We start from the raw sequence: 6,936 nt of genomic DNA, 5'->3' as shown, positions 1-6,936 counted from the left end.
ACCCGAACGTCTACTTCCACGACGTCCGTGAACCACTACTTCCACTACCACCGCGAGAACGACTACTTCCACTACGGCCCGTGTACCACTACTTCCTTCGTCGAACTCGACCCACTCCGAAACGCACGCTTCGAAGGTATAACCCCGAGACGACGTCCGTGGACCGAATGCATGTGTGTTGTATGAGATGCTCGTGCTTGCACCATGCTCGTTTGCTTCATGCACGTTCCTCCTCGTTTTCCATGCCGTCTACCCGTGGAACCCCACCATCTTTTGCATGTTCCGCACATCCGCACACTTGCTCTTTTGCACCGGTATCTCAATGAGTTGTTGGATCATCGGAATGTTGCCGTGGCACCATTTCCGTTGTCGTTGCCGTGGCACCCCTTTCGTTCCGCCATGGTGACCAAATGCTTCATAACATGCTCATGTCAACATTTTTATAAAATTGCATAAAACTTGCATATGTCATCCGCATCATGATAAAAACAATTAAAATGTTTAAAATTGTTGTTTGCATTAAATTGCTAAATAAAATATGGGGATTTTTCGGAATTGTTGTTTGTTGTTTCCGGCCTCATTTAAACTTGCCTAAATAGGTGGTTTGCTCATGCTTCACCTCTTGCCATGTTAATCAACATTTAATATTGTTGGGTACATAAACGAGAGAGAACTAAATAATTGATGTGGTGTTTCGTCAATATGCAACTCATTGCATATTGAGCTCCACTTAACTTGTAGTATTGTTTGTTGCCCTTTGCCATGCCATACCTCATTAAACCGCACATGCATCATACTTGATTGTGCATCATGTCATGATTATGCTTGTGTGTTCACCATGTTGTTTGCTTCTTTCCGGTTTGCTTCTCTCGTTAGCTTCGGTTTCGTTCCGGAGTTGTGAGGATTCGTTCGACTACGTTCGTTTGTCTTCTTCATGGACTCGTTCTTCTTCCTTGCGGGATCTCAGGCAAGATGACCATTACCCTCGATATCACTTCTATCTTTGCTTGCTAGCTGCTTCGTTCTATCGCTATGTTGTGCTACCTATCACTTGTCTGTCAAGCCACCCAAATTGCCATGCCAGCCTCTAACCTTTTTCACCTTTCCTAGCAAACCGTTGCTTGGCTATGTTACCGCTTTGCTCAGCCCTCTTATAGCGTTGTTAGTTGCAGGTGAAGTTGAAGATTGCTCCATGACGGACAAGATTATGTTGGGATATCACAATATCTCTTATTTAAATTAATGCATCTATATACTTGGTAAAGGGTGGAAGACTCGGCCTTATGCCTGGTGTTTTGTTCCACTCTTGACACCCTAGTTTCCGTCATACCGGTGTTATGTTCCTTGATTTTGCGTTCCTTACGCGGTTGGGTGATTTATGGGACCCCCTTGACAGTTCGCTTTGAATAAAACTCCTCCAGCAAAGACCAACCTTGGTTTTACCATTTGCCTAGCTAAGCCTTTTTCCCTTGGGTTCTGCAGACTCAAGGGTCATCTTTATTTAGCCCCCCCCCCCGGGCCAGTGCTCCTCTGAGTGTTGGTCCAAACTAGAGCACCGTGCGGGACCATTCCTTGGCAACTCGGATTACGTCATTACCCGTACGCTTCGTTTATCCGGTGTGCCCTGAGAACGAGATATGTGCAGCTCCTATCAGGATTTGTCGGCACATCTGGGCGGCTTTGCTGGTCTTGTTTTACCATTGTCGAAATGTCTTGTAAACCGGGATTCCGAGACTGATCGGGTCTTCCTGGGAGAAGTAATATCCTTCGTTGACCGTGAGAGCTTGTGATGGGCTAAGTTGGGACACCCCTGCAGGGTTTAAACTTTCGAAAGCCGTGCACACGTTTATGTGGCAGATGGGAATTTGTTAATGTCCGGTTGTAGAGAACTTGACACTTGACTTAATTAAAACACATCAACTGCATGTGTAGCCGTGATGGTCTCTTTTCGGAGGAGTCCGGGAAGTGAACACGTTCTTGGTGTTATGATTGTGCGTAATCAGTTTCAGGATCACTTCTTGATCACTTCTAGCTTCTCGACCGTTCCGTTGCTTCTCTTCTCGCTCTTACTTGCGTATGTTAGCCACCATATTTGCTTAGTGCTTGCTGCAACTCCACTACATTACCACTTCCTACCCATAAGCTTAAATAGACTTGATCTCGCGGGTTTTGAGATTGCTAAGTCCTCGTGACTCACCAGATAGTATCTCAACAGTTGCAGGTGCCGATCATACTAGTGCAGGTGTTGCAACCGAGCTCAAATGGGAGCTCAACGAAGATCTTGGTCGTTGCTATGTTTCGTTTCATGTTGATCAGTAGTGGAGTCCAGTTGGGACGATCGGGGATCTAGAAGTTGGGTTATCTTCTTTTCTTTTGGCTTCGTCTGTAGTCGGGCTATGTGTGTACTTTGAATGATGTATGATTTATATGTTCAATGTGTGAAGTGGCGATTGTAAGCCAACTCTTTATCCCAGTCTTGTTCATTACATGGGATTGTGTGAAGATGACCCTTCTTGCGACAAAACCACAACGCGGTTATGCCTCTAAGTCATGCTTCGACACGTGGGAGATATAGCTGCATCATGGGTGTTACAAGTTGGTATCAGAGCCATCCCCGACTTAGGAGCCCCCTGCTTGATCAAATCGCTGGCGTCGTTGAGTCTAGAACAAAAATGTTTTGAGTCTTAGGATTATATATATCGGAGAGTAGGATTTCTTTTTACTCCTCAGCCCCTTCGTCGCTCTGGTGAGGTCTCCTGACGTAGATGTTTGTTCTTTCCTCTCCTCAAATTTCACTAAAATTTTTTAGGATCACGCGGGTATCTTGGTATCGTTCCGATATTCTTATGACAAGAACATTGTTCTTGGTGCCTCCTGACATTTAGGGGTTTTGGTAGTGTCCCGGGGAGTTGAGCTCCGAGGTGTTGTCGTCATAATTTTATCGTTGCAGTTCTGGAATACCTGAGTTTTGCCGACGTCGAAAATCTCTTTTATGCAGTTGTTGGTGAGATAATCTCGATGCCACTCAGTACTGGGGCGGGAGTTCGGGAGTATTGCCATAGCTCGTATAACGGATGCTTTTCGAAGGTTGAGGTACACGATTTCCGAAGGTTTCTTGGTTATGTGTTGACGGATGGATACAGCTTGGATGTAGGTATTGTTAGTTTGGGTGAGATATATTGCTTCCCCTGTATCCCCAACACCAGATTGCATAACCAGAAAGTTTCAGGAGTTTTATAGGTGGGAATTCAAGTAGCTCTAGTTTTTTTTCCGACAGATGCATGATATGAGATTGGGGTTCGACGTCTAGTGGTCCGCCTATCCAGGGTCGTTTTTACAGTGGTCTTGTTATGTCTTAAAGAATCCTTGGCTATGCTGGTTCGGGGACGCTTCGTATGTCATGTGCACTGCCTTGTACATGATGGTGATGTACAATCGAGCCCGTGTGGGCCCCACCACGAAAACTTTGCACGAAATCTCTATCATATGTTTGTTTCCGGCTTATTCTGCAAGCCAAATCCTTTGTTTTGTTTTGAGTTGTGGTATTCGAGTTGCTTCGATGTCAAGTGTTGATCCATACCTTCCCTAAACGGTGTTCTCATATTTCTATGTGAATACTAATCCTTCTTGATCATTGAGGTTGTCATGTTAATTCTTTTCCAACCGGCGTGCTTCTCTTCAAGTGGATCCGATCATTCTCCCCATCGACAAGATCATTTCTAAGTTTTCTCAACGTGTTTGTTTCATCTGTCCTGAGTTGCCTTTGTTTTCCCGCCCTCCCACCCTTTTTCTTCAAGGACTCAGATTTCTTAATCATGTATCCCTTTTATTTGTGAGAAGTCTCTCCATTCTTTTCCATCAATGTTTTTATCCGGTGATTCTCAAGAAGATACTAACGGAACTTCAATTTCATCATTCGTCATTCTTGTATTCTTCTCTGGTGGATTCAAGTCAAGTTTTTGGTGTTGATCATATTCCCTTCCTCGTTTCAAGTGTTTGTGTATGCTGGTGTATCTCTTAATCATTCCCTGCTTGCTATTCAATTGTTTTGGAGTGCTGAAGATATCTTTGAAGATTCGTGTTTCCACTCCGCATCAATTCTAACTATTTTGAGGTTGTTACCTCATTCAAGCATTTTAATTCAACCAGTGTAATCTCCTTTTCAAGTAATCATTTCAATGGTGTTCCTTTTCAGTGAGCCCTAACCCACAGGTCTTTTCCCAGGATCTTACCTGACTCTCCTAATTTTCTCGGAGCTATTCCCAAATTCATTTCAAAGTTTGATGTAAGAATGAATTATCATCAGTCATATGTCCTTCTCCAAGATCTTTCAAATTCTTTTCATCGTTGGTGCAACCTTTCTAATTTTCATCCCCGAGTATCTCAACAATTCATGGTGGTGTTTCTCGTTGTCATTCTCGAATTTTGAAGACTGAAGAAGAGTTCCTCTTAAATCCTTACCCGTTCTTCCAAAGATGCATAGTTCAAGCTTGATGCCATCCTCTCATAATTGTTTTCGATTGTGAGAATTCTTTTCACCCATTCGGAGCATTTCATGAGTTGTTTCCATTTCTTTCCTCCGAAGGCCATCATGTTATAATTCTCTTTTCTTAGCGTGTAGCTATCGTTCTCCAAATCTTACCGGTGCATCATTCAAATACCCTCTAATAAGTTCATCATGATCTCTTTGTTCTCATGTATCTAAATCCCCTCAAGTATCTTCATTGGCTTTCCAATTCTTCCTGGTGAATTGTGCCTTTGCTACTTTCATTTTCAATTCTTACGGTGGTTCGATCGAGATTCCTCTTCCTTTGTTACCGTATCATTTCATTCGTTCTTTCCAATCCTCCCGGTGATTCGTCGAAGACTTCTTCAAGTTGGCGCTATATCTCTCTTCAATCCTTGCAAAAGAATAAGTAGTATGCCAAATCTGTTGTTTGTCATCAATTTAAACTTGTGAAGGATACACATAACGTAATTCTTATTATTGTTTCATCCAAGTGATCTAGTTTCTTTTTTCCAGAGTTGTTCATCATGTCACATTTATCGGTTCAAGATGCTTCATCTTTTCTTTTCTGGAGTTCCAAGTTTTCCGCATTATCTCGTCGCGAAGCTCCTTCTAAATCATCACAAGGCCTCACCTTGTGTTTTCAACTTCTCTTTCTTTTTATCATTCTTCTACTACCGGAGTTCTTCATGGAGGTTCTACATGGTGGTTCATCAAATATTTCATTCATTCGCGAAGCTTTCTTCAAGATTTTGTTGGAGGAGCTCAACCATTCTTCTTGTTGCATTTCGAAGTGCAATTCTTTCTACCTTATCTTTTGAGGTGGTGTTATATCATTCTTGAAAATTTTCATTCATGTTTCGTGATTCACATGTTGTGAAGAATGAGGTATTTTAAATCCATCAATCTCTTCATTGGAGTTATCTTGGTAAAGATTTCACCTAAAGCCTTCCCTAAGGAATGTTGCTATTGTGGTGCTTATCAATGATCCAAGTTATCTCTCTATCATCTTGGTGGAAGAAATTTTTCATCTTGTCGGTGTTATCAATTATATTATTTGTTTCTGTAGTGGCAGCATTTCACCTCAATTTTGAGAAGTATTCCATAAGCCCACTAAAAGCTTATTTGTTTAGTTGTTGGTTTTCCAACAACTCCGTTATAACCATCTTGGAAGGGTGCTTTCCATGTTCTTTTGTGGCAGAAGTTGACATTTTCTTCTCCATTCTGTTATTCCAATGATCTATCTTATATTCTGTCTTCCGGAGGCATTGTGATGTTGCTCTTTTCACTCATCATCTCGAATTGTGAGGATCGTGTTCTTTTTGTGCTTATCCATTTAACCGGAGTGTCATGTTTTTTTTTTCAAGTTCTTTTCATCTTATCAAGTTTTGCCTCTCTTTTCAACCGGATTGCTGTCTAAAATCCTTCTTACCCCTTGTGCCATTCTTTCAATAGTTCTGGAGGCAGTGTGTTGTTGATTTCATCAAGTATCATCCCATCTTCTCAAGTTCATGTTCAATTCCTTCCATTTACAGCTGGAGTGCTGCCAAAATTATATCATTATTATTCATTCTTATCTCGTTTCAACCAGAGCGGGTTCAATTCCTTCTTGTCCATTGTACTCGTCATTCATAGCTTTGCAACCCCCAAGGATCACATGGTGTTCCTTGTTTCTATTTTCTACCGCGGTGCTCTCAATTGTGTTCAACTCCGTTGTGTTCTTTCTTTCAACTTTTCAACCTCTCAACGTTCTTTGGTTTCACTTATTTGTCGAAGAAGCAACTTAGTTTTATCTCTTCTCTTCCTCTTCCGTTTCTCTCCGGTGCCATCCTAGATCTCGGGACGAGATCTCTTGTAAGTGGAGGAGTGTTGTGACGCCCCGAGACCGACGCTCCAGAAGACTTCCAACTATTCCGAGTTTTGCCGTGTGTTTCTCTTGTGCTTGCTCTTTTATTTTTGCATTGCATCATGTCATCATGCCATCATGTCATTAACCTTTGCATCTCAACTCAACTAATAAATTGCATATATGGTTGATCTATTTAAATCAAGGGAAGGGTGACTTCTCTTTATAACATATCGTCCCAATATTAGGGAGCTATATTAAATATTTCTTTAATTTGGAAATCACCATAACACACTTGCAAATTATCCCAATGCCTTTGTTATCTTAATTCTTGGTCTCCAACCTTGCCATATATTCTTTCATCATATTCCGGAGCTCCACCAAAAATCCGAACATTTTTGGACCTTCCCAACCCTCACTTCCTATTCAAATCATTTGAATTTAAATCAAATGAGTTTGAATTTAAATCTTTCAATCATGGCCTTTTCTATTTTCTCGAAACAAGCACATTTTTGTGAGTCCGGGAAAATTATCCGCGTGTCCAACTTCTTCCCCTAACCTCCCTTTATTTTCTTTCTTATCT

The sequence above is a fragment of the Triticum dicoccoides genome, chromosome 6B (genome assembly GCF_002162155.2).
Source record: "Triticum dicoccoides isolate Atlit2015 ecotype Zavitan chromosome 6B, WEW_v2.0, whole genome shotgun sequence".
Taxonomy (NCBI): Eukaryota; Viridiplantae; Streptophyta; class Magnoliopsida; order Poales; family Poaceae; genus Triticum; species Triticum dicoccoides.
The sequence above is the reverse complement of the archived record's forward strand: the minus strand, read 5'-3'. Positions refer to the sequence as shown.